Below are 27,500 nucleotides of genomic sequence, written 5' to 3'. Positions count from 1 at the left end.
GTCCGCGGCGCTCGGGGCCGGGTCCCGGGGCTCTGGGTGCTCTGGGTGCTCTGGGTGCGCTCCCGGCCCTCTGTCGGCTCCGAAGGCCCCGCGGACTCGTAGCCACGGGGTCCGGCGGCGCGCGGGTCGACCAGATGTCCGCGCCGAGCGCCGCGGGACCGCAGGGCGCTCGGTCTTCTCGGAGGCTCGAGGGCTCCGGCGACCCGGCGGACGAGCAGCGGCGAGGCCGCCGTGGCCGCCGCCCTGCCGGGTCGACCGGCGACCCGACCCCCGTGTCTCGGGGGGGGGGGGGGAGCGGGTCGACCAGATGTCCGCACCGAGTGCCGCGGGGCCGTGGGGCCGCGGGGCGCTCGGCCTTCTCGGAGCCCCGAGGGCTCCCTGGAGGCTGCGGACGAGCAGCCGCGAGGCCCCCGGGGCAGCCGCCCTGCCGGGTCGACCGGCGTCCCGGCCCGGACTCGGGCCCCGGGTCCCGTGGCGCGCGGGTCGACCAGATGTCCGCGCCGAGCGCCACATGGCTGCGGGTCGCTCCGGCTTCTCGCAGTCCCGAGGGTTCCGCGGGCACGTAGCTGCGAGACCCGGGCGGCTGCCCTCCGCCCGGCTCACGGGGCGCTCGTGTCCATCAGCTGGTCGTGCGGAAATCCCGTGGTTGGCCTCCCTCCCTCCCTCCCTCCCTCCCTCCCTCCCTCGTCCAGCCACCACGTTTTCGGGGTTCGTGCGACTGGGATGAAATAGACCTTCCCAACGTCAATCGGAGATCATCCATCATACCTCTCGAGTCCCCAAAAGCCAAGAAACACGCCAACCAAAACGCTTTTATTATGCCAACGGTTCCCGTTTTCATTCCTATCGTTTAGGGAGGTTTGGTGGCAGCAGCGGCCGAAAGCAAAAGGAAACCCGAGGAAAGCGGCTCCATCCACCAGGGCTGTGTCTCATCGGTGCCGACGCAGGAGGGACGGGCTTCGTTCGTTCGTTCGCTGCGGCCCAAATTCCCGGGCCGCCCGAGGACCGCTCGCACCGGCCCGAGGGAGGGAGCCCCGGCAGGCAGGATGCCTCCGGGGAAATGGCCAAGTCGACCGCGCGACCCACAACCCGCCCGACTGGGGGCGAGAAGGAGCATGGAGGAGGACTCCGTCCCCTAGTCGGCAGACGGCCCCGGGACAGGGACGTTCGCCAAAACCTCCCCAAGGCCGCTTTCCGTGACCGAGTCGGCCTCCCCGCCTGTACTCGTCCCGGCCCGAGAAACGAGACGCGGGGTGGATCGGGACCAGGCCACGCACCAGGCCGGCCGGCGCGGCATCCTCCCTCCCCCGACCTGACCTGACCTGGACGAACGCCTCCCCATCGCCCGCCCCCGCGAGGCTGATCCGTCCGGCCGGTGAGGAGGCCGCTTGTCGGGCGCCACCTGCTTCCCGGCATCCTCTTATATAGTGTTCGAGGAGGTCGACCAGGTGGCCCGGCCTGGATTGGGGGGGGGGGCGCGGGGTGCGGTGTCCCGGGCGGCGGGGGACGGGGGGGGTAGGAGTGGAGAGGGAAAGGTGGGCGTGGAGAATGCCGGGGTCGGGGGTCGGCGCGGGGCGGGGCGGGAGTTGGGGATAGGGGAGGGGCGGGAGGCCGTCTGGACATGGAGGGTTGGAAGAGCGGTGGTGACAATGATTTTCATTATCATTTAGAAAGAAGAACGTGGACTTCTTTAGAGGAGTCCTTTGAATAGCTTCTCCATTTAGTTAACATACATCCAAATGGAGGTCGGGAAACTTGGGTCCTGTTAACATATGGATGGAAGTGGAAAGAACTATCGCGATGACCGTCCTTGTGTTTCTTTTATTTTTTCTTTCTTCCTGCTCCCCAAAGCCGCCCCCCCCACCCCCGCCCCGCCCCGCCCCGCCCCGTCCCGTCCCGTCCCGTCCATAGTTGTAGGTTCCAGTGGTAGGTCTTTCGCGTTTCTGCTATGTGGGACGCCGCCTCGGCGTGGCTTGAAGGGCGATGCTGGGTCTGGGGCTGCGCCCAGGATCCGAACCGGTGAAAACCTGGGCCGTCGAAGCCGGGGGCCGGGGTGGGGGGCGCTACTTGACCGTTCGTCCACGGGCTCGGCCCCCGGCCCCTTGTTTTCTAGGGAGAGAGACAGAGAGACCCGATCCATTTTCCCTTGGCCTCTAAAGCGTGCGTGTGGTCGAAAGGCGACAGAGAGAGGGGTTCTGGTCCAGAAAGCCCCGACTGCGCCGCCGCGGGGATCGGTCGGTTCCGCCCGAACCGTCCGAGTCGGAAAGGAACGGACAGCTTTCCTCCTTTGGGCCCCTGACTTGGGACCGACAGGGGAAGAGGAACAGGCCTCTCTCCCTCACACCCTGGCCCCTTCCTCCAGGACGCCCTCCTTCTAGTCAGCCCGCCTCTGGCTTTTCCACACGCCGACGACCGCTCGTCGGCATGGACCCACCTTCCTTGGGGGACACCACCACACGACTCTCCCACTCGTCTGCCTGCCTTTCGTTGGCGTCGCTGCCAAAGGCGAGGGGTAGGGGTGGCGGTGGCAGGGACGGCAGGGGCCCAGCGGCTCTCTGGCGGGTGAGGAAGTCTTGCTGGTTCTCCTAGGTCGGTGATCTTTCTCGATCTCCACACACATTCTTCGTTTGGGGAGCCAAGAGACGCCCTCTGAGGAATCCCTATGGCCAGGGTCGATCACTTACTCGCTCACTGCCTCGGCCTCGGCCTCGGCCTCTGTCAGTCTTGTCTCTCTCCCTCCCTCCCTCCCTCCCTCCCTCCCTCCCTCGTCGGTCTCTGTGTGTGGACGTCTAGGTGGAGGCGAGGCAGGGAGGCCACCCACCCACCTACCTCGTGGTTTACCACACGCTCTACACGGAGGTAGAATTCCCATCCCACCGAATCCATCCTTTCCACGGGGCACAAGCCAGTGGCCTTCGGGAGTCTCTCTCCCCAAGGTGGCGCATCCGTCATGGCTATCTATTTCCAGAAGGTTTCCGTTTCCATCCCCTCCCCCCGAAAGAAAAAACGGCCCCACTCCCGGATCTGCCCCACCACGATCACCACCACCGCTGCCGCCGCCGCCGCCGCCGCCATCTGCTGTCGCCCTCTAGGGTTGGACCGTTCTAGCTCTCTCCTCTGTGTGGAATCGCAACGTAGGTCGCCTTGGATGTCTGGCACCTCTCACTAAGCAGAAGGTTTTGGAGGCTCAGGCTGGGCCACGCTTTGGCCCGGGTCAGTGTTCCGTTCCTCCTGACGGCTTCCTCGTTTTCCACGAGAAGGAGCCGTGAAGACGGAAAGGAAGGGCGGATGGATGGCTTTTCCCGTGCTACCGAGTCCCTCTCCCCTTTTCCCCAAAGCGTGAGGGGCGGTCGAGAGGATCGTCTCTGATGACAAAAGTCAGAGGCACCCCGGGTCAGACACCGTGCGAGGCGTTGGTGTGTTCTCGAGAGGAGAACACGTCCCCGTCAGCGTTTCCTGTCGTTCTCGTTCCGAAAGGATTCACGCGCCACCCCGTCTCCCTCAAGGTCTTAGGGCTGTCGTGCTCCGCAGCCGTCACGTGTCGTGGATCCTGGGCACCACCACGCCACCCCGCCCCCCCCCCCCGCCATAGCTGTCGATCGCTATGTGGCACGCCTACGTTTGCCCAAAAGAGCAGTCCGATGGACAGCGTGGTGCTTTTCCCAGCAGGCAGGCAGGTGAGAGTCACCCCTCTAGAAGGTTTCCAAGCCCCGTTCCATTCTCAGAGGCAGCTCCTTTGGCCATCAAGGAGGCAGGCGATGGGGGTGGGGGTGGGGATGGGGATGGGGCAGGGGCCTCTGTCCCTCTGTCGCGGTAGAAATGATTGGGAAAGCAGGGACGATGGGCGTAGGTCGACCATCCTGGGCGGTGGTGCTTTGGGAGCTTTTTCTAGAAGAAGGAGCGAACGGCGTTCCCTGGGAAGGGAGGAAACCAGAGGAGGTCCCCCTCAGACCGACCTGGCACGAGAAGGACACACACTCTCTCTCTCTCTCTCTCTCTCTCTCTCTCTCCCTTTTCTTCCTGACTTGAAATCAGGAGACAAAACTCCCCTGCCAAAGGGGCCCTCCCAAAACGGGGAGTGAGGAAGACCTCCTTCTCTTCACGGCTGAAGTTCTCCCTGCCTTTCCTGGACGGGAAGGATAGCACCTACGCCCGCTGCCGTCGGTGACTTTTAGTCCCCCTGGAGAGGAAGAAATTCTTTCCCGTGGCCGAACCCTGGCGGTTCGTTCGTGCTGCAGAGGACGTGACCCTCTCTGACACACCCAGGAACCTCCTCGCTCCGGGTCGAGGAGAGGGAGTTCTGTTCTGTGGTTTAGAATGGTGCTTAAAAAGGGATGTCGCTTACAAAGGGTCCTCGTCCCCCTTCCTAAACCTAAACGGACGGCTCGGCTCGGAGGCGTGAGATACGTTTCGCATCCTCCTCGTCGTCTTCACTCAAAGTTTTATTGGAGTTTGGAAGATTTTATTTTTTGTCTTTCCTTTTTCTCCCCAAAGCCCCCCGGTACGTAGTTGTGTGTTCTTCGCGGTGGGTCCTTCTAGCGGTGGTATGTGGGACGCCGCCTCAGCGTGGTTTGATGAGCAGTGCCGTGTCCGCGCCCGGGATCCGAACGAACCGATGAAACACTGGGCTGCCTGCAGCGGAGCGCGCGAACTTAACCACTCGGCCACGGGGCCAGCCCCTTACTGGATTTTCAAAACAACTCCGGGGGCCGGCCCGGTGGCGCGGCGGTGAAGTTCGCACGTTCTGCTCCGCCGGCCCCGGGTTCGCCGGTCCGGATCCCGGGCGCAGGACCCGGCACCGCTTGGCGAGCCACGCTGTGGCAGGCGTCCCACCTGGAAAGTAGAGGGGGATGGGCACGGATGTCAGCTCAGGGCCAGTCTTCCTCGGCCGACAGAGGAGGATTGGTGGCAGATGTTCGCTCAGGGCTCATCTTCCTCAAAAATAAAATAATAAATCGATTCGATAAAATGTCAAATAACACAACCGCGGGATCACGCTTAGAGTCACCCTTGGCCCGATGATGCCACTCCCCACCCCCCCCACCCCCCTGCCCCCCACCATTTGGAGGTGCCGTCAGTGGGATTCGTTCCTGTTTGTCCATCTTTCTTCCTCTTTTTTTTTTTTTTTTTTTAAAGACTGGCACCCGAGCTCATTGCCAATCTTTTCTTTTCTTTTTATTCCTCCTCCTTCTTCTTCTTCTCCCCAGAGCACCCCAGTACCTAGTTCTATATTCTCTTTGAGGGTCCCTCTGGTTCTGCCGTGTGGGACGCCACCTCAGCGTGGTTTGATGAGCGGTGCCGTGTCCGAGCCCAGGATCCGAACCTTCCAAGCCCCGGGCCGCTGAAGCGGAGCGTGCAAACTCAACCGCTCGGCCACGGGGTCAGCCCCTTCCTTCCTTCCTTCCTTCCTTCCTTCCATCCTTCCTTCCTTCCTTCCTTCCTAAGGAGGAGGAGGCAGGCACTGTGTGAAGTCGCCAGTGAGTCTGTGGAAAGAGACGGAGGATTTCCCATGGGAAGCCGGGGCGGGGGACACGGACCGATGTCGTGCGAACTTGAAGGTGAAAGATCAAAAAACCCACACACGCCTAGAGCGGCGGGTTGCCCGTTAGGAGTTTGCTTGCCGGGCCCATAACGCAGGGCTCATCGATGAGCCAAACCGTCCGTGATCCTCAAGCAGTCTAGTAGGGTTAGAGAAAGGAGGGGGGCACTCTTTCTGCCCCAGATGAGGCGAGTTTCTCAGACAGCCACCCTGCCCCAACATCTTCCCTCCCTGCCTCCCGGCCCTTGGTGGACTGCGGCCTAAGGGTGGGGGAATTGAAGAAAGCCGTTCAATGGAAAAAAGCCCGAGGCCATGGGAGAGAGCTTCCTGCACTTGAATGAAGCCCTGACGCCAGGCCCATCGGAATGAATGGGCCTGACCTCCCCTCCCCCCTCCCCCCTCCCCCCTCCCAGGCTGGCGACTCCGCAGTGGAAGGCTAGGGGTTTCTTCCGAAATGGTGAACCGGCCCCCTTGTCCACAGGAAAACCACACACGGGTACAGCCTAGGCCGGATCTCAGGGTACAGCCTAGGCCGGATCTCAGGCCAAGTCGTCAGGGTGGCAAGATGATGGCGGATGAGAGGAAACTTGTTCTGGGACCGCACCGCCCCCCCCCCATCGCCTCTCTGGCTGAGAAGAGGGCTGGGGAGCGGTGAGGGTCAGGGGGAGAGTGGGGGCGGGGCCGGGACAGGGACCACCGGGCAGTAGGACGGGAGTAGCCCTGAGGCCTGCCTGCCTGCTTCCTTCCCTGCCGGCGCAGGGCTGAGAGAGGCACGGGGCACGCTGGCTCCTGCCCCTTCACTCATTCGGGAAGCCTCCTGTTGTTGCTCCTGAGGTGCCGGCTGCGGTGACAGACAGAGCAAAACTCCTCTCTCTGTCTATTTCTTCAAAGGCCCGAGTCTGAGCTACGACAGATTCCCCTGTGGCTCAACCCGCAACCTCCCATCCTGCCAGACCAGACCCCTTGTCTAAAAACCTCCACTGGAGGAGCTCTTCCACCTGACTCGGAAAGGAAACACCAGCCCCGCCTCAGCCTCACACCCACCACCACCACCACCACCCGCCCCCCCCCCCGCCCCACTCTCCTCCGGACCCAGATACCTAACAGAGGGAACAAAAATCCAAAAATCCTGCTGCTCTCCTTCTACCACCTCCACTTCAGAAGAGTCAGTCTCCCCCGAACACCTCAGACTCTGTGACTTCCCGCGGCCTCCCTTTCCCCGTCCCCATTCTCTCCCCGGACGGGCCCCATCTTACACTTGAACGACAGCTCCACCGCTCGGGGCAGCTGGACACGATGTCCCAAAGTGGCCCGGACGGTAGCCTGGTCGATTCCAAAGGACCCACGCACGCAGTCGGCCATAAACGTGGTGTGGAGATCGTGGACGTTTGCGGGCCTCTGATGAAATCGCTGCTCCGGGGACCCCGGCGTCTAGGACCCGTCTTCTCCGTGTTCTTCACACCGTTGCTCCTGGGCCGGTTATTCTCTTCCCTCTCACTGACCTTAACGTTTTGTCTCTGCCATTGAATTTTGACTGTGCGAATGTGACTTGCCGCTGTAGGGCTGCGTGGATCTCTCAGGCATCCTGCTGTGCCGTGCGGGGGGGGGGGGGAATCCTTGGTGGGTGGGTCGATAGACGTCCCTTTGGTTGTGCCCTGGAGGGGAGAGACAGAGGGGACGACTCAATCCACCACGAACGCTGATGTCGCTCCGATAAACCTGTAGCGGTGATTCTAGTTTATGGCCCGTGTCCTGAAAATAACTTCCCGAAGGGCCAGCCCGGCGGCACAGCGGTTAAGTTCGCACGTTCCGTTTTGTCAGCCAGGGGTTCGCAGGTTCGGATCCAGGGTGCGGACGTGGCGCCGCTTGGCGAGCCACGCTGTGGTCAGCGTCCCGCCTATCAAGGGGAGGGGGATGGGCACGGATGTTAGCTCGGGACCACTCTCCCGGGGCAAAAAGAGGAGAATTGGCAGCAGGTGTCAGCTCGGGGCTCGTCTTCCTCGAAAAATAAATTAATTAAATTAATAAAAACAACTTCCCAAACCTCTCTGATAACTTGAAGCTTTGAAGTTTTGCGAGGTGAAATCAGGTGATAAAAAAGTCCACGGACAGGGGCGGCCCCGTGGCCGAGTGGTTAAGTTCACAAGCTCCCCTTCGGCGGCCCAGGGTTTTGCCGGTTCAGATCCCGGGCACGGCACGGACACGGCACCGCTCGTCGGGCCGTGTGGAGGCGGCGTCCCACATGCCACAACTGGAAGGGCCCTCAACTAAGATAGACAACTATGTCATGGGGGGGATTGGGGGAGAAAAATCGGGAGGGGGGAAAAAAAAAACAAAAACGGAAGATTGGCAACAGGCGTTAGCTCTGTGAGGGCCGATCTTCCTCACCCAAAAACTAAAGTGAGATGAAATCAAATAAAGCGAAGGAAAAGATAAACCTATGAAATCCCATGTTTCTAAAAGTGGCCAAGTGTTTAGACATTGGCCAAGCGACGGAATGCTCATGGGAAGGACAGTTCCTAATTGCTGGCTTCTTAGTTTTCACCAAAATTAAGGTTCGTGAGGGTTAAAAAATCTACTTAACAAATGCGATGAAAGCCACTAGGCCGGCCCGGTGGCGCGCTGGTTAAGTGTGCCTGTTCCGCTTCGCCGGCCCGGGGTTCGCCAGTTCGGATCCCGGGGGTGGACGTGGCACCGCTGGGCGAGCCACGTGGTGGTAGGCGTCCCACATATGAAATAGAGGAAGATGGGCACGGAGGTGAGCTCAGGGCCAGCCTTCCTCGGCAAAAAGAGGAGGATTGGCAGCAGTTAGCTCAGGGCTCATCGTCCTCAAAACAAAACAAAACAAAACAAAAAGCCACTAAAAGTGAATATGGGAAACATCTTTGTGTTCAAGGAAAGTGAGATGGCTGCCTTCAGGCAAGAGGGCCTAAAAAGTAAAGATCGTTTTGTCTGTGAAAAGGTGATCAAAGTTTCACGGGGAAAATAATCTGAGAAAAAGGCCTGTTCGTGGTCAAGTGGCCTAAAATTGGAACGAGTGGACAGATAGAAATGGCGAGCGATAGGATCTATGGGAGTCTATGAGGAAGCCATTGGGTGTCGGCCTAATTCGGCCTGACAGTGTTTTTCGAAAAGGGCCTGACGTGGCCGTCGAGCACGCATCGCATCGTAGATCCGCTTTACACATTTCCTACGGCAAGAACCAATGCCCTTAAGGGAAAGGAGCAGCTTCCCCGTGCTCGGGCCTTTCCTTAAGGAGAGGCATCTTTCCTTAGGCTAGGAGCGGATGGTTGCGCTCACCTTTGACCATCCGGCTCCCCTGTGACCACCCAGGCCCAGACAACAGACCTGCCACCCAGCAGTGTCTGTCGATCGCTGTGCCGACAGAGCAGTCTCGCGACTATCATCCAAGGGACCTTTCGATCCTATGTGAAACGTCCTCTCTGGGGGTCTAGAAGCACTCTGTACACCCCACTTCCCGGGCACCCTCTCTTCCTTCGGGAAGAAAGGCCCCGGGCCACAGTCCTCACATTTTAGCTCAGAATAAACGCACCCCGATTTTCACGGATAGATTGGTTCCGGATTATTTCCGTCGACAGAATGGAATCAAGTCAATGAGTTTCAAGATCGGAGGGAAGCTGATGCAAAATCAGAATTTGTTTTTCTCACTCCCGAAAGGATACTTTTCTCTAACTTCTAGTCTCCTCCTGATAAAGACATTGGAAAATGTTTCTCTTGACCTCTGAGGGAATCGACACCAAAGACAGAGATCCTCCATTTTGTCAGAATGATTTCCTAGGCCTCCAATGGAGGAGGCCTCCCTCGGACGGGAGCTCAGCTTTTGTTTTGCAACAGTTTTCCTCTCTCTGCTTGCCTTTAACATCTCCTTTCCCGTTCTTCTTTTTTGGAAGGGAAATACGTGCACCGCTGGGGAAAAAAAAAAAAAAAGAATTTTCTAAATGACCAAAGAAGATCTACGACTGTTGTTATTTTGGTTTCACGGAGCAGTTCCACGTCCACATTTACTCCATTTTAAACACCCACACACACTCACAGCACGGCGCTGTGAGGATGTCCCGGGGAACTCGATTTGTGGAGGGAATGGCTGTGAGGTCTCTGCCCCCCAACCCCCACCATTTGGGTGCTTCTGCTTGTTGATGAGGACGGGAAGCCCTGCTGAAATCCATATTCTTATCACCACACGTGCATCTGCACCCATGCTCCCCCCCCGTGTGTCGTCTTTGGGCTTTGCTGTGGCCCCGTGCGGAGGGAGACCTGTTTTGTGTTGTAAACTTTTCCGCGGCCAAGCGGCTCGGTCCTTTCCTCTACGACTTGTGGGCTCTGTCTGTCCGTCTGCCTTAGAGAGACCCTCTGGGCCGGAAGTGACAGGCTGCACACAATTCCTGACAGACTGCGGACAATTCCTCCGTCGTCACGGTCCTTCTCTGATGACGTGCATGGTTTCGGTTTGACAGCGACCCCCACCCCCCACCCCGCCGTGATTTTCTAAGTCCTCCCGGGAGCCCGGGAAGTGCTCGGGCCGCTCCGGGAAGCGGGGGCCGGCAGCCCCGGCCTGCCCCGTGGCATCTCCGGGGACTTTTCCACCTCTGTCCGCGTCAGCCAGCCGGCAGCCCCGCGCCCGGCCCGGCCCAGAAGTCACGTGGGGAGTCTGTCCCCTTCCTGGCAAGCCCACCCACCCCACCCCCCTCCCCGCCGATTTTCCAACACCTCCTTCTGCGCCCAGGGTTGCCCTGTGCTGCCTGGGAGCTCCGAGGTGGACACCCTGGGGCCTCACGTGGTGACCTCCCGGCCGCCCCAAGCGGGCCCAGAGAGAAAGAGAGAGAGAGAGAGACAGAGAGAGACAGAGACAGAGACAGAGACAGAGAGAGACAGAGACAGAGACAGAGACAGAGACAGAGACAGAGAGAGACCTGACCCGGCGGTGGGCTCAGGCTGTGCACTCTCGCTGGCTGGTGACCCGGTTCCCTCCCGCTGACCCCTCCGCGCCGGTCGTTGGGCGCCATCTGGCGGCCGCTTTTACAGAGTGGCCCTCCTCCGGAGCCCCGGCGACATGAGCAAGGGATGGGACTCGCAGGACGTCTGTGTGGTTTCCAGTGTGGGGCTGTGTGGAACAGAGCTGCTAAGAACATTCATGCCCCGGATTCTGTGTGAATGAACAGGAACGTGGCCGCAGCCCCCACCCCGCCCCCCGCCCCAGCCCCCGGGAGTGGTGGGAGTGGTGCCCTCCAGACCACCCTCGGGTTGGATGCCTCCCTCCCTGGAAGGACTCACGGGACTCCACAAAAGCTGACTTCCTGGAGGTCCAGCGGAGACCCCCAAGGCCCAAGGCCCCCCCCCCCCCACCCACCCACCACAGATCACTGTGGAAGCCTTAACGACCCAAGGCTCCAGCTACATACAGACGCTCTTAGGAGGCAAGATACACCAAAGGCTTATGTAGGTTGCCACTTTCGGTGGTGGTTTCCGCGGCGTGTCAGTTTTGGAACCCGCCACGCCCTTTTTCACAGAGGCCATACCGTTTCCCTTCACCACCAGTGAGGCGTGAGTGACTGACTTGGCTTCTCCGCGACCTGACTAGCAGTTTGATCCTGTTCCGGTATTTGGAAGAAGGCAGTCTCACCCATGTGTCCCCACAATGTCTCCCTCTAATTTTCTCACTTGCTTTTCCAGGGAACAGCTCACATCTTTTCATGCGCTTATCGGTCATCCATGCGTACCTCCTCCACCCCAGGTGAAAGTGCCTGCTCTGTCTATTGGTCTTCCATTCTTTTTGTATTTTTCAGTGTTGATTTCCCCCGGGTCTCCACTCCATTGTGGGTTTTGTTTTTTGTTTTTTGTTTTTTGTTTTTTTTTTTTGCTTAAAGATTGTCACCTGAGCTAGGCACTGTTGCGCTGCTTCCTCAGTTTCAGAGGGTACCTTTTTCAGGGTTGCTTTTTGACCGGGTCTCCTCGCCATTGTATTTTTTTATTTTTTTTTTTTTGCTTAAAGATTGCCACCTGAGCTAGCCTCTGTTGCCCATCTTCTTCGGTTTCAGAGGGTAGATTTCTCAGTGTTGCTTTTTCGCCAGCTCTCCACGCCCTTGCGTCTTTTTTTTTTCTGCTTGAAGGCTGCAACCTGAGCTAGCTTCTTTTGCCCATGTTCCTCAGTTTCAGAGGGTGGATTTCTCCGTGTTGCTTTTTCCCCAGGTCTCCACACCCTTGTGTGTTTCTTTGGCTTAACGATGGCCACCTGAGGTAGCCTCTGTTGCCCATCTTCGTCCGTTTCAGAGGGTGGATTTCTCAGTGTTGCCTTTTCGCCAGCTCCCCACGCCCTTGTGTGTTTCTTTTGCTTAAAGATTGTCACCTGAGCTAGGCACTGTTGCCCTGCTTCCTCAGTTTCAGAGGGTACCTTTTTCAGGGTTGCTTTTTCACCGGGTCTCCTCGCCATTGTATTTTTTTATCTTATTTTTTTTGCTTAAAGATTGCCACCTGAGCTAGCCTCTGTTGCGCTTCTTTCTCAGTTCTAGAGGGTAGATTTCTCCGTGTTGCTTTTTCCCCAGGTCTCCACGCACTTCCTTTTATTTTTCCTTAAAAATTGCCACCTGAGCTAGCCTCTGTTGCCCATCTTCGTCGGTTTCAGAGGGTAGATTTCTCACTGTTGCTTTTTTGCCAGGTCTGCACGCCCATGTGTTTTTTTTCTGCTTAAAGGTTGCAACCTGAGCTAGCTTCTTTTGCCCATGTTCGTCAGTTTCAGAGGGTGGATTTCTCCGTGTTGCTTTTTCCCCAGGTCTCCACACCCTTGTGTGTTTCTTTGGCTTAACGATTGCCACCTGAGGTAGCCTCTGTTGCCCATCTTCCTCAGTTTCAGAGGGTGGATTTCTGAATGTTGCTTTTTCCCCAGGTCTCCACGCCCTTGTGTGTTTCTTTTGCTTAAAGATTGCCACCTGAAGCCAGCCTCTCTTGCCCATCTTCCTCAGTTTCAGAGGGTAGATATTTCAGGGTTGCTTTTTCCCCAGGTCTCCACGCCTTTGGGTTTTGTTTTTGCTTAACGATTGCCACCTGAGCTAGCCTCTGTTGCCCATCTTCGTCCGTTTCAGAGGGTGGATTTCTCAGTGTTGCCTTTTCCCCAGGTCTCCACGCCCTTGTGTGTTTCTTTTGCTTAAAGATTGCCACCTGAGCTAGCCTCTCTTGCCCATGTTCCTCAGTTTCAGAGGGTAGATATTTCAGGGTTGCTTTGTCCCCAGGGCTCCACGCCTTTGTGCTTTGTTTTTGCTTAAGGATTGCCACCTGAGGTAGCCTCTCTTGCCCATCTTCCTCAGTTTCAGAGGGTGGATTTCTCCGTGTTGCTTTTTCCCCAGGTCTCCACGCCCTTGTGTGTTTCTTTTGCTTAAAGATTGCCACCTGAGCTAGCCTCTGTTGCCCATCTTCGTCCGTTTCAGAGGGTGGATTTCTCAGTGTTGCCTTTTCGCCAGCTCCCCACGCCCTTGTGTGTTTCTTTTGCTTAAAGATTGTCACCTGAGCTAGGCACTGTTGCCCTGCTTCCTCAGTTTCAGAGGGTACCTTTTTCAGGGTTGCTTTTTGACCGGGTCTCCTCGCCATTGTATTTTTTTATTTTATTTTTTTTGCTTAAAGATTGCCACCTGAGCTAGCCTCTGTTGCGCTTCTTTCTCAGTTCTAGAGGGTAGATTTCTCCGTGTTGCTTTTTCCCCAGGTCTCCACGCACTTCCTTTTATTTTTCCTTAAAAATTGCCACCTGAGCTAGCCTCTGTTGTCGATCTTCGTCGGTTTCAGAGGGTAGATTTCTCACTGTTGCTTTTTTGCCAGGTCTGCACGCCCTTGTGTTTTTTTTCTGCTTAAAGGTTGCAACCTGAGCTAGCTTCTTTTGCCCATGTTCCTCAGTTTCAGAGGGTGGATTTCTCCGTGTTGCTTTTTCCCCAGGCCTCCACGCCCTTGTGTGTTTCTTTTGCTTAACGATTGCCACCTGAGCTAGCCTCTGTTGCCCATCTCTGTCCGTTTCAGAGGGTGGATTTCTCAGTGTTGCCTTTTCCCCAGCTCCCCACGCCCTTGTGTGTTTCTTTTGCTTAAAGATTGCCACCTGAAGCCAGCCTCTCTTGCCCATCTTCCTCAGTTTCAGAGGGTAGATATTTCAGGGTTGCTTTTTCCCCAGGTCTCCACGCCTTTGGGTTTTGTTTTTGCTTAACGATTGCCACCTGAGCTAGCCTCTCTTGCCCATCTTCCTGAGTTTCAGAGGGTCGATATCTCCGTGTTGCTGTTTCCCCAGGTCTCCACGCCCTTGTGTGTTTCTTTTGCTTAACGTTTGCCACCTGAAGCCAGCCTCTCTTGCCCATCTTCCTCAGTTTCAGAGGGTAGATATTTCAGGGTTGCTTTTTCCCCAGGTCTCCACGCCTTTGTGTTTTGTTTTTGCTTAACGATTGCCACCTGAGCTAGCCTCTCTTGCCCATGTTCCTCAGTTTCAGAGGGTAGATATTTCAGGGTTGCTTTGTCCCCAGGGCTCCACGCCTTTGTGCTTTGTTTTTGCTTAAGGATTGCCACCTGAGGTAGCCTCTCTTGCCCATCTTCCTCAGTTTCAGAGGGTGGATTTCTCCGTGTTGCTTTTTCCCCAGGTCTCCACGCCCTTGTGTGTTTCTTTTGCTTAAAGATTGCCACCTGAGCTAGCCTCTGTTGCCCATCTTCGTCCGTTTCAGAGGGTGGATTTCTCAGTGTTGCCTTTTCGCCAGCTCCCCACGCCCTTGTGTGTTTCTTTTGCTTAAAGATTGTCACCTGAGCTAGGCACTGTTGCCCTGCTTCCTCAGTTTCAGAGGGTACCTTTTTCAGGGTTGCTTTTTAACCGGGTCTCCTCGCCATTGTATTTTTTTATTTTATTTTTTTTGCTTAAAGATTGCCACCTGAGCTAGCCTCTGTTGCGCGTCTTTCTCAGTTCTAGAGGGTAGATTTCTCCGTGTTGCTTTTTCCCCAGGTCTCCACGCACTTCCTTTTATTTTTCCTTAAAAATTGCCACCTGAGCTAGCCTCTGTTGTCCATCTTCGTCGGTTTCAGAGGGTAGATTTCTCACTGTTGCTTTTTTGCCAGGTCTGCACGCCCTTGTGTTTTTTTTCTGCTTAAAGGTTGCAACCTGAGCTAGCTTCTTTTGCCCATGTTCCTCAGTTTCAGAGGGTGGATTTCTCCGTGTTGCTTTTTCCCCAGGCCTCCACGCCCTTGTGTGTTTCTTTTGCTTAACGATTGCCACCTGAGCTAGCCTCTGTTGCCCATCTCTGTCCGTTTCAGAGGGTGGATTTCTCAGTGTTGCCTTTTCCCCAGCTCCCCACGCCCTTGTGTGTTTCTTTTGCTTAAAGATTGCCACCTGAAGCCAGCCTCTCTTGCCCATCTTCCTCAGTTTCAGAGGGTAGATATTTCAGGGTTGCTTTTTCCCCAGGTTTCCACGCCTTTGGGTTTTGTTTTTGCTTAACGATTGCCACCTGAGCTAGCCCCTCTTGCCCATCTTCCTGAGTTTCAGAGGGTCGATATCTCCGTGTTGCTGTTTCCCCAGGTCTCCACGCCCTTGTGTGTTTCTTTTGCTTAACGTTTGCCACCTGAAGCCAGCCTCTCTTGCCCATGTTCCTCAGTTTCAGAGGGTAGATATTTCAGGGTTGCTTTGTCCCCAGGGCTCCACGCCTTTGTGCTTTGTTTTTGCTTAAGGATTGCCACCTGAGGTAGCCTCTCTTGCCCATCTTCCTCAGTTTCAGAGGGTGGATTTCTCCGTGTTGCTTTTTCCCCAGGTCTCCACGCCCTTGTGTGTTTCTTTTGCTTAAAGATTGCCACCTGAGCTAGCCTCTGTTGCCCATCTTCGTCCGTTTCAGAGGGTGGATTTCTCAGTGTTGCCTTTTCGCCAGCTCCCCACGCCCTTGTGTGTTTCTTTTGCTTAAAGATTGTCACCTGAGCTAGGCACTGTTGCCCTGCTTCCTCAGTTTCAGAGGGTACCTTTTTCAGGGTTGCTTTTTGACCGGGTCTCCTCGCCATTGTATTTTTTTATCTTATTTTTTTTGCTTAAAGATTGCCACCTGAGCTAGCCTCTGTTGCCCATCTTCGTCCGTTTCAGAGGGTGGATTTCTCAGTGTTGCCTTTTCGCCAGCTCCCCACGCCCTTGTGTGTTTCTTTTGCTTAAAGATTGTCACCTGAGCTAGGCACTGTTGCCCTGCTTCCTCAGTTTCAGAGGGTACCTTTTTCAGGGTTGCTTTTTGACCGGGTCTCCTCGCCATTGTATTTTTTTATCTTATTTTTTTTGCTTAAAGATTGCCACCTGAGCTAGCCTCTGTTGCGCTTCTTTCTCAGTTCTAGAGGGTAGATTTCTCCGTGTTGCTTTTTCCCCAGGTCTCCACGCACTTCCTTTTATTTTTCCTTAAAAATTGCCACCTGAGCTAGCCTCTGTTGTCCATCTTCGTCGGTTTCAGAGGGTAGATTTCTCACTGTTGCTTTTTTGCCAGGTCTGCACGCCCTTGTGTTTTTTTTCTGCTTAAAGGTTGCAACCTGAGCTAGCTTCTTTTGCCCATGTCCCTCAGTTTCAGAGGGTGGATTTCTCCGTGTTGCTTTTTCCCCAGGCCTCCACGCCCTTGTGTGTTTCTTTTGCTTAAAGATTGCCACCTGAAGCCAGCCTCTCTTGCCCATCTTCCTCAGTTTCAGAGGGTAGATATTTCAGGGTTGCTTTTTCCCCAGGTCTCCACGCCTTAGTGTTTTGTTTTTGCTTAACGATTGCCACCTGAGCTAGCCTCTCTTGCCCATGTTCCTCAGTTTCAGAGGGTAGATATTTCAGGGTTGCTTTGTCCCCAGGGCTCCACGCCTTTGTGCTTTGTTTTTGCTTAAGGATTGCCACCTGAGGTAGCCTCTCTTGCCCATGTTCGTCAGTTTCAGAGGGTGGATTTCTCCGTGTTGCTTTTTCCCCAGGTCTCCACGCCCTTGTGTGTTTCTTTTGCTTAAAGATTGCCACCTGAGCTAGCCTCTGTTGCCCATCTTCGTCCGTTTCAGAGGGTGGATTTCTCAGTGTTGCCTTTTCGCCAGCTCCCCACGCCCTTGTGTGTTTCTTTTGCTTAAAGATTGTCACCTGAGCTAGGCACTGTTGCCCTGCTTCCTCAGTTTCAGAGGGTACCTTTTTCAGGGTTGCTTTTTGACCGGGTCTCCTCGCCATTGTATTTTTTTATTTTATTTTTTTTGCTTAAAGATTGCCACCTGAGCTAGCCTCTGTTGCGCTTCTTTCTCAGTTCTAGAGGGTAGATTTCTCCGTGTTGCTTTTTCCCCAGGTCTCCACGCACTTCCTTTTATTTTTCCTTAAAAATTGCCACCTGAGCTAGCCTCTGTTGTCCATCTTCGTCGGTTTCAGAGGGTAGATTTCTCACTGTTGCTTTTTTGCCAGGTCTGCACGCCCTTGTGTTTTTTTTCTGCTTAAAGGTTGCAACCTGAGCTAGCTTCTTTTGCCCATGTCCCTCAGTTTCAGAGGGTGGATTTCTCCGTGTTGCTTTTTCCCCAGGCCTCCACGCCCTTGTGTGTTTCTTTTGCTTAAAGATTGCCACCTGAAGCCAGCCTCTCTTGCCCATCTTCCTCAGTTTCAGAGGGTAGATATTTCAGGGTTGCTTTTTCCCCAGGTCTCCACGCCTTTGTGTTTTGTTTTTGCTTAACGATTGCCACCTGAGCTAGCCTCTCTTGCCCATGTTCCTCAGTTTCAGAGGGTAGATATTTCAGGGTTGCTTTGTCCCCAGGGCTCCACGCCTTTGTGCTTTGTTTTTGCTTAAGGATTGCCACCTGAGGTAGCCTCTCTTGCCCATCTTCCTCAGTTTCAGAGGGTGGATTTCTCCGTGTTGCTTTTTCCCCAGGTCTCCACGCCCTTGTGTGTTTCTTTTGCTTAAAGATTGCCACCTGAGCTAGCCTCTGTTGCCCATCTTCGTCCGTTTCAGAGGGTGGATTTCTCAGTGTTGCCTTTTCGCCAGCTCCCCACGCCCTTGTGTGTTTCTTTTGCTTAAAGATTGTCACCTGAGCTAGGCACTGTTGCCCTGCTTCCTCAGTTTCAGAGGGTACCTTTTTCAGGGTTGCTTTTTGACCGGGTCTCCTCGCCATTGTATTTTTTTATCTTATTTTTTTTGCTTAAAGATTGCCACCTGAGCTAGCCTCTGTTGCGCTTCTTTCTCAGTTCTAGAGGGTAGATTTCTCCGTGTTGCTTTTTCCCCAGGTCTCCACGCACTTCCTTTTATTTTTCCTTAAAAATTGCCACCTGAGCTAGCCTCTGTTGTCCATCTTCGTCGGTTTCAGAGGGTAGATTTCTCACTGTTGCTTTTTTGCCAGGTCTGCACGCCCTTGTGTTTTTTTTCTGCTTAAAGGTTGCAACCTGAGCTAGCTTCTTTTGCCCATGTTCGTCAGTTTCAGAGGGTGGATTTCTCCGTGTTGCTTTTTCCCCAGGTCTCCACGCCCTTGTGTGTTTCTTTTGCTTAAAGATTGCCACCTGAGCTAGCCTCTGTTGCCCATCTTCGTCCGTTTCAGAGGGTGGATTTCTCAGTGTTGCCTTTTCGCCAGCTCCCCACGCCCTTGTGTGTTTCTTTTGCTTAAAGATTGTCACCTGAGCTAGGCACTGTTGCCCTGCTTCCTCAGTTTCAGAGGGTACCTTTTTCAGGGTTGCTTTTTGACCGGGTCTCCTCGCCATTGTATTTTTTTATTTTATTTTTTTTGCTTAAAGATTGCCACCTGAGCTAGCCTCTGTTGCGCTTCTTTCTCAGTTCTAGAGGGTAGATTTCTCCGTGTTGCTTTTTCCCCAGGTCTCCACGCACTTCCTTTTATTTTTCCTTAAAAATTGCCACCTGAGCTAGCCTCTGTTGTCCATCTTCGTCGGTTTCAGAGGGTAGATTTCTCACTGTTGCTTTTTTGCCAGGTCTGCACGCCCTTGTGTTTTTTTTCTGCTTAAAGGTTGCAACCTGAGCTAGCTTCTTTTGCCCATGTCCCTCAGTTTCAGAGGGTGGATTTCTCCGTGTTGCTTTTTCCCCAGGCCTCCACGCCCTTGTGTGTTTCTTTTGCTTAAAGATTGCCACCTGAAGCCAGCCTCTCTTGCCCATCTTCCTCAGTTTCAGAGGGTAGATATTTCAGGGTTGCTTTTTCCCCAGGTCTCCACGCCTTTGTGTTTTGTTTTTGCTTAACGATTGCCACCTGAGCTAGCCTCTCTTGCCCATGTTCCTCAGTTTCAGAGGGTAGATATTTCAGGGTTGCTTTGTCCCCAGGGCTCCACGCCTTTGTGCTTTGTTTTTGCTTAAGGATTGCCACCTGAGGTAGCCTCTCTTGCCCATCTTCCTCAGTTTCAGAGGGTGGATTTCTCCGTGTTGCTTTTTCCCCAGGTCTCCACGCCCTTGTGTGTTTCTTTTGCTTAAAGATTGCCACCTGAGCTAGCCTCTGTTGCCCATCTTCGTCCGTTTCAGAGGGTGGATTTCTCAGTGTTGCCTTTTCGCCAGCTCCCCACGCCCTTGTGTGTTTCTTTTGCTTAAAGATTGTCACCTGAGCTAGGCACTGTTGCCCTGCTTCCTCAGTTTCAGAGGGTACCTTTTTCAGGGTTGCTTTTTGACCGGGTCTCCTCGCCATTGTATTTTTTTATCTTATTTTTTTTGCTTAAAGATTGCCACCTGAGCTAGCCTCTGTTGCGCTTCTTTCTCAGTTCTAGAGGGTAGATTTCTCCGTGTTGCTTTTTCCCCAGGTCTCCACGCACTTCCTTTTATTTTTCCTTAAAAATTGCCACCTGAGCTAGCCTCTGTTGTCCATCTTCGTCGGTTTCAGAGGGTAGATTTCTCACTGTTGCTTTTTTGCCAGGTCTGCACGCCCTTGTGTTTTTTTTCTGCTTAAAGGTTGCAACCTGAGCTAGCTTCTTTTGCCCATGTTCGTCAGTTTCAGAGGGTGGATTTCTCCGTGTTGCTTTTTCCCCAGGTCTCCACGCCCTTGTGTGTTTCTTTTGCTTAAAGATTGCCACCTGAGCTAGCCTCTGTTGCCCATCTTCGTCCGTTTCAGAGGGTGGATTTCTCAGTGTTGCCTTTTCGCCAGCTCCCCACGCCCTTGTGTGTTTCTTTTGCTTAAAGATTGTCACCTGAGCTAGGCACTGTTGCCCTGCTTCCTCAGTTTCAGAGGGTACCTTTTTCAGGGTTGCTTTTTGACCGGGTCTCCTCGCCATTGTATTTTTTTATTTTATTTTTTTTGCTTAAAGATTGCCACCTGAGCTAGCCTCTGTTGCGCTTCTTTCTCAGTTCTAGAGGGTAGATTTCTCCGTGTTGCTTTTTCCCCAGGTCTCCACGCACTTCCTTTTATTTTTCCTTAAAAATTGCCACCTGAGCTAGCCTCTGTTGTCCATCTTCGTCGGTTTCAGAGGGTAGATTTCTCACTGTTGCTTTTTTGCCAGGTCTGCACGCCCTTGTGTTTTTTTTCTGCTTAAAGGTTGCAACCTGAGCTAGCTTCTTTTGCCCATGTCCCTCAGTTTCAGAGGGTGGATTTCTCCGTGTTGCTTTTTCCCCAGGCCTCCACGCCCTTGTGTGTTTCTTTTGCTTAAAGATTGCCACCTGAAGCCAGCCTCTCTTGCCCATCTTCCTCAGTTTCAGAGGGTAGATATTTCAGGGTTGCTTTTTCCCCAGGTCTCCACGCCTTTGTGTTTTGTTTTTGCTTAACGATTGCCACCTGAGCTAGCCTCTCTTGCCCATGTTCCTCAGTTTCAGAGGGTAGATATTTCAGGGTTGCTTTGTCCCCAGGGCTCCACGCCTTTGTGCTTTGTTTTTGCTTAAGGATTGCCACCTGAGGTAGCCTCTCTTGACCATCTTCCTCAGTTTCAGAGGGTGGATTTCTCCGTGTTGCTTTTTCCCCAGGTCTCCACGCCCTTGTGTGTTTCTTTTGCTTAACGATTGCCACCTGAGCTAGCCTCTGTTGCCCATCTTCGTCCGTTTCAGAGGGTGGATTTCTCAGTGTTGCCTTTTCGCCAGCTCCCCACGCCCTTGTGTGTTTCTTTTGCTTAAAGATTGTCACCTGAGCTAGGCACTGTTGCCCTGCTTCCTCAGTTTCAGAGGGTACCTTTTTCAGGGTTGCTTTTTGACCGGGTCTCCTCGCCATTGTATTTTTTTATCTTATTTTTTTTGCTTAAAGATTGCCACCTGAGCTAGCCTCTGTTGCGCTTCTTTCTCAGTTCTAGAGGGTAGATTTCTCCGTGTTGCTTTTTCCCCAGGTCTCCACGCACTTCCTTTTATTTTTCCTTAAAAATTGCCACCTGAGCTAGCCTCTGTTGTCCATCTTCGTCGGTTTCAGAGGGTAGATTTCTCACTGTTGCTTTTTTGCCAGGTCTGCACGCCCTTGTGTTTTTTTTCTGCTTAAAGGTTGCAACCTGAGCTAGCTTCTTTTGCCCATGTCCCTCAGTTTCAGAGGGTGGATTTCTCCGTGTTGCTTTTTCCCCAGGCCTCCACGCCCTTGTGTGTTTCTTTTGCTTAAAGATTGCCACCTGAAGCCAGCCTCTCTTGCCCATCTTCCTCAGTTTCAGAGGGTAGATATTTCAGGGTTGCTTTTTCCCCAGGTCTCCACGCCTTTGTGTTTTGTTTTTGCTTAACGATTGCCACCTGAGCTAGCCTCTCTTGCCCATGTTCCTCAGTTTCAGAGGGTAGATATTTCAGGGTTGCTTTGTCCCCAGGGCTCCACGCCTTTGTGCTTTGTTTTTGCTTAAGGATTGCCACCTGAGGTAGCCTCTCTTGCCCATCTTCCTCAGTTTCAGAGGGTGGATTTCTCCGTGTTGCTTTTTCCCCAGGTCTCCACGCCCTTGTGTGTTTCTTTTGCTTAACGATTGCCACCTGAGCTAGCCTCTGTTGCCCATCTTCGTCCGTTTCAGAGGGTGGATTTCTCAGTGTTGCCTTTTCGCCAGCTCCCCACGCCCTTGTGTGTTTCTTTTGCTTAAAGATTGTCACCTGAGCTAGGCACTGTTGCCCTGCTTCCTCAGTTTCAGAGGGTACCTTTTTCAGGGTTGCTTTTTCACCGGGTCTCCTCGCCATTGTATTTTTTTATCTTATTTTTTTTGCTTAAAGATTGCCACCTGAGCTAGCCTCTGTTGCGCTTCTTTCTCAGTTCTAGAGGGTAGATTTCTCCGTGTTGCTTTTTCCCCAGGTCTCCACGCACTTCCTTTTATTTTTCCTTAAAAATTGCCACCTGAGCTAGCCTCTGTTGTCCATCTTCGTCGGTTTCAGAGGGTAGATTTCTCACTGTTGCTTTTTTGCCAGGTCTGCACGCCCTTGTGTTTTTTTTCTGCTTAAAGGTTGCAACCTGAGCTAGCTTCTTTTGCCCATGTTCGTCAGTTTCAGAGGGTGGATTTCTCCGTGTTGCTTTTTCCCCAGGTCTCCAGACCCTTGTGTGTTTCTTTGGCTTAACGATTGCCACCTGAGGTAGCCTCTGTTGCCCATCTTCCTCAGTTTCAGAGGGTGGATTTCTGAATGTTGCTTTTTCCCCAGGTCTCCACGCCCTTGTGTGTTTCTTTTGCTTAACGATTGCCACCTGAAGCCAGCCTCTCTTGCCCATCTTCCTCAGTTTCAGAGGGTAGATATTTCAGGGTTGCTTTTTCCCCAGGTCTCCACGCCTTTGGGTTTTGTTTTTGCTTAACGAGTGCCACCTGAGCTAGCCTCTCTTGCCCATGTTCCTCAGTTTCAGAGGGTAGATATTTCAGGGTTGCTTTGTCCCCAGGGCTCCACGCCTTTGTGCTTTGCTTTTGCTTAAGGATTGCCACCTGAGGTAGCCTCTCTTGCCCATCTTCCTCAGTTTCAGAGGGTGGATTTCTCCGTGTTGCTTTTTCCCCAGGTCTCCACGCCCTTGTGTGTTTCTTTTGCTTAACGATTGCCACCTGAGCTAGCCTCTGTTGCCCATCTTCGTCCGTTTCAGAGGGTGGATTTCTCAGTGTTGCCTTTTCGCCAGCTCCCCACGCCCTTGTGTGTTTCTTTTGCTTAAAGATTGTCACCTGAGCTAGGCACTGTTGCCCTGCTTCCTCAGTTTCAGAGGGTACCTTTTTCAGGGTTGCTTTTTGACCGGGTCTCCTCGCCATTGTATTTTTTTATTTTATTTTTTTTGCTTAAAGATTGCCACCTGAGCTAGCCTCTGTTGCGCTTCTTTCTCAGTTCTAGAGGGTAGATTTCTCCGTGTTGCTTTTTCCCCAGGTCTCCACGCACTTCCTTTCATTTTTCCTTAAAAATTGCCACCTGAGCTAGCCCCTGTTGCCCATCTTCGTCGGTTTCAGAGGGTAGATTTCTCAGTGTTGATTTTTCCCCATTTCTCCACGCCCTCGTGCTTTTTTTTTTTTATTTCCTTAAATGTCGGCGCCTGAGCTAGCTTCTTTTGCCCATCTTCGTCAGTTTCAGCGGGTAGACTCTCCGCCTGCCTTCGACAGGCCCTCTGGACTGGAAAGCTTTCCTCCTCCCGTCATCACGGTCCTTCTCGGATGACGTGCCTGGTTTCGGTTTGACCGTCCCCGCCCGCCCTGATTTTCTAAGTCCTCCCGGGAACCCCGGGGGCGCTCCAGCCGCTCCGGGAAGCGGCGGCCTCCCGGCCGCACCGGCCCAGCCCGGCCCGGGCCGCCCCCTGGCCTCTCTGGGGGGAACTCTCCCCTTCCCCTTCCCGGTGATCGCCCGAGAAACCTTTTCCGAGTCCCCCTCCTGCGGCTGGGGCTGCGCCTTGGCGGCCGGGAGCCCGCGGGCGGACGCCCCGGGGCCGCACTGGGCCGGGAGGCTGGGTCCGAGGGGGCTCCGGGACGGGATCGGGCGGCCCGGCGGCCCGGCTGTGCTCCCCGGCGGGCCCGCGCTCCGGCTCCGTCCCGCTGAGGCGGTCGTCGGTCGCCGGGTGCCACCTGGCGGCCGCTTTTATATCGTCTCTTTCCTCCGGAGCTCCGGCGACGCGGGCCAAGGGACGGGACTCGGCCGCGGTGACCGAGGCAGAGTCCCGGGAGGCCGGCGTCGCTGGCGGGATCTGGCCCGGTGGCGCCGGGGCGTGAGCGCGACGCCCGCTCGCCGGAGATTGGAGGTGCAGGCTACTGAGGGAGGTGGCTGTCGCCGCGCCGCCCGGTGCCGGCCGGGGTGTGGGGCCTCCCGGACGGGTCGACCAGCAGCCGCCGGTGCCCCTCCGTCCCCGGGAGGGGGTGGGGGGCCGCCGCGGGGGAACGGGCGAGGGAGCTCGTCCCGTGCCCGGCCGTCGTCCCGAGGGCGGCCCGGTGGTCGGGCCTTCCGCGTCGCCGATCCCCTTTCCGCGCCCCGCTCCGGAGGTGGGCGACCGGCCGGGGCCTTGCGGGGGAGGCCCGTGGAGGGCGCGACGGGCTCGGCCGCCGGGCTGGCCTTTTCCCCACTGGTCTTCCGAGTCGACCGGCTCTGGCGGTGGGGACCGGGCCCGGTCCTCGGATGCCTCCTCCTCCGTGGCAGTTTTTTTTTCCAAGTCCCGCCCTGGAGAAGAGCGTGGACCGGCCCCGGGAGCCCTCGAGGGCGGGCCGGGGAGGGCGTCCCCGGCCCGGACGCGTGCCCGGGGTGGGTCCGGGCCGTCGGACCGGACTTCTCTCTCCGAGTTTCGCGGGTCGCGTCTTTGTCCGGAGGCGGGAGGGGGCCGGCTCGAGGCGTAGGTGGAGCCCCGGCTGAGGGACGGGAGCCACGGTCCCGCCCCGGGCCCGGTCGCCGGAGGCGCCTCCGCGGAATTCTTTTCTAAGTCCTGACCCGGCGACTCAGAGGGAGGGACCGACCGGTCCCGGCCCGCGCGGGCGGCCCGGGGAGGCTGTCCCCGGCTCCCCCTGCCGCCACGCTTCTGGGGTCGACCAGATGGCCCCGGGAGCTCCGGGCCTGGTGGCGATGGGGTCGTGCTTGGGGTCTGGTGGCCGTGGCCGTGATCCAGGGGTTCCCCTGGTGATCCGTGGGTGGGCCCCGTCTCCGGGCGCGGCGATTCTTGCCCCCGAATGGGTGGTTTTGTGCCGCCAGATAAGTGCTGACACGCTCTGCTCGGGTGACAGTCGCCCGAGAGCTTCCGGGTGCCTGGATGCGTGTGCGGGGAGGGCTCCGGGCTCTGGCCGAGAACCGGACGCCCGTTTCCACCCCCGCCGCTTGAGCCGCCCGCTGGGGCCTGCGCGCCGGCTCTTGTGCGTTCCAGGCGCCCCCACGACCGTGGTGCCACCTCCGGTCTCTGGTACCCGAGGGCGGCGGGGTTAGGGGCGCGGGGTCCTCTACCACGTGCACTCCCTGCCGCCGGCACCCGGGTGCGGTCGCGACTTACCCCATCCCACCGGCTCCGTGCCAGTGCGTGTCAGGCGTTCTCGTCCTGGGGTCGTCGCCCGCGCTTGCTGGAGGAGGAGAGGGGTCGGTGAGGCTGAAGCAGGCTCCTCCGCTCGCTGTCCTCGCCGGCCTTCCCTTGCTCGGGGGTCCCTCGCGTTATGCTGCCGACCGATGTGGTGATGCTGTGCTCTCCCGGGCCGGGCCTAAGCCGTGCCAGACGAGGGACGGACGTTCATGGCGAACGGGACCGCTCTTCTCGCTCTGCCCGCGGGTCCCCTCGCCCGTTCTCCCCCGCTGCGAGTGGCGTGTGGGAGGCGGCAGGGGTGCGGAATCCGGCCCGACCTCGCTCCCCCGCCCCGTGCCTCGTGGCGTGGGCGGTGTCGGGGTCTCCGTGACGCGGCGGATGCTCTGCCTGTGCCTCTTGGCTGTGTCTCGCGGGCGGCCCTCCCCGCGGTGGGGCGGGCCGTGTTGCCGCCGCGCCGCGCGCCTTCCCGGGCGCGTGAGCGCGTTCCCCAGGCCGTTGGCGGTGCCCCTGGAGCGTTCCAGGTCGTCCCTCAGGCGCCCGAGGCCGAGTGGCGGTGTCGTTCCCTGTTCCCGTCGGCCTCCTCAGGTAACCACTGCGCTGGTGTGTCTGAGGAGCGGGGGGGTCGAGTCGGTAAGGGAGGCGTGCCCCTCGTCCCCCTCGGGGGGGACGGGTGCCTCGTCGCCCCCCACGGCGTGCCGTGTGGGGGCGGGCAGGCTCGGGCGCGTGCCCGCGCGTTCCCCTTGCTGGGGTTTCCCCGCGGGTGTGGGAGTGACCGTGGCGGGCCGAGCCAGCGGCGTGGCGCTGGCTCTTTGGTTGGGAGGTGCTGTTTGATCGGCACCTCCGTCCCAGTCTCTCCCTCCCTTGGTCTCTCGGCCTGAGGGGAGGCACTGACTTGGGAGCCGCACAGGGGCCTTGTAGATCCCTAGCTAAGCCCAGTGTGGCCAGAGATGGCGAGCCCGGGGCAGCGCGGGCTCGCGGCCCTGACCACGGACGCTCCGACTTGCTCTAGGCCTTACCTCTACCGCAGACCCCTCCTGCATTGCGTGGCCATGGTGTCTGTAAGCGCCTTGGTGGGCCCGATGGCGGACGATGGGCGGGGGCGACACGCCCTCGGTGAGAAAGCCTTCTCTAGCGATCCGAGAGGGTGCCTTGGGGTACCGGACCCCCCAGCCGCCGCCCCTCCTTTGCGCGTAGTAGCCACGGACGCCACCACCGTGGCGCGTGGGCAGAGCTGCTCTTTGCCTACCGCGGCCGGCGCCTCCCCCCTCCGAGTCGGGGGAGGGTCACGCCCGGCCGGGCCGTCGTCGGGCGCGGGGCCGCGCGTGTGCGCGAGCGTGCGCGTGGTTCTCCCGTCGCGCGCTGGGGCGGGGAGAGGGCCCGGCCCCGTCCGGGCTCCGCCCCGCCGCGAGCGGCTGGCTCTCCGCTCGCTCCCGTCCCGAGCCGCAGCCGGTGGTGGCGTGCGGGCATGGGTGGGGGCCGCCGCCGCTCTCGGGCGCGTTCCCTCGGGACGTGGGCCCCGGAGCAGACCAGACAGGCAGACGGGTGGCTGGGTGGACGGGGCGGCCCCCGGCGGCGGGGGCGCCTCACGTAGGCCCCGGCGGTGGGGCCGGGCCCGCGGGAGGCCGAGGGGTGGCTGAGGCCGGCCGGCGTCCCAGGCGTCGTGGGACCGCCCTCGCGTGTCGTTGGCGGTGGGATCCCGCGTGTGTTTTCCTGGTGGCCCGTCCGCGCCCGAGGCCGTCCCCGGGAGCCTTCCCGCGAGCCCGTGCTCCCTCCGTCGAGGCGCGCGCCGCGCTCCCCGCTGCCCCCGGTGCTCCCCCGCCCGGGCAGACGCCTGGCCGCGCCGCCCACCGGCCGGGACCGAAGTGGGCCTCGCTGTGCGGGTGTCGCCTCCGGCCACCGAGGCCGGTGGTGGCCCCGGGCGAAGTGCTCTCGGCTCCGGTCGGGTGGGGCCCGCGCGCCAGGCGCCCGGCGCGGGACGCTGGCGCCGCGTGCGGGAGAGCCCTGGCCGTGGCGGGGCCGAGCCCCCGTGAGCTGCGCGCGGGGCGACGGGGCCAGTCGCCGTTCTGGGCGCCGCGGGACCGCCCCTGGTGCTGGAGGCCCCTGGCGGTGAGACCCCGTGTGTGCTCCGGCGGCCGACTTGCCTCGGGAGGTTCTGTCTTCCCTCCTTCGCCCCGAGCGCGTCTCTCGGCGGGCCGCGGCCCTTCCGCCGCCGCCTCTCCGGCGCCTCGGCCCTCGCCGCCGCCGGCCTTCTCCCGAGCCCTTCCCCGTCGTCGCCTGTTCTGGCTGCCCGACCGGGGCCCCGCCCCGAGCGCGACTCGCTTCCCGGGGCCGCTGCGGCCTCCTCCGTGTCCGCCGCCGCCACCCGCGCGACGGCGACGTTGCGTGCGGGCGGGGGACCGTCTCCCGCGGCGCCCCGTTCTGGCGCGCGCGTGTCTGTCGCAGCGCGGGTCGGGTCCCGGCCAGCCGTCGTGACCGGCCGCCGGCGCGCCGCGCCACCCCCGGGGGCGGGGGGTCGGGCCTCGGTCCGGCTCTCGGCCCGCGGGGGCGTGCGCGGGCCGTCCGGCCGGCCGGTGTCGACGCGACTGCCTGGTGCCCCGGCCCCGCTCACGCGCCGTCAATCGGGGCCGCCGCGAGGGGCGCCCCCGCCCCTCCACGCCGCCGCGCGCGCGTC

Source organism: Equus asinus, unplaced genomic scaffold (assembly GCF_041296235.1).
Source record: "Equus asinus isolate D_3611 breed Donkey unplaced genomic scaffold, EquAss-T2T_v2 contig_195, whole genome shotgun sequence".
Taxonomy (NCBI): Eukaryota; Metazoa; Chordata; class Mammalia; order Perissodactyla; family Equidae; genus Equus; species Equus asinus.
The sequence above is the reverse complement of the archived record's forward strand: the minus strand, read 5'-3'. Positions refer to the sequence as shown.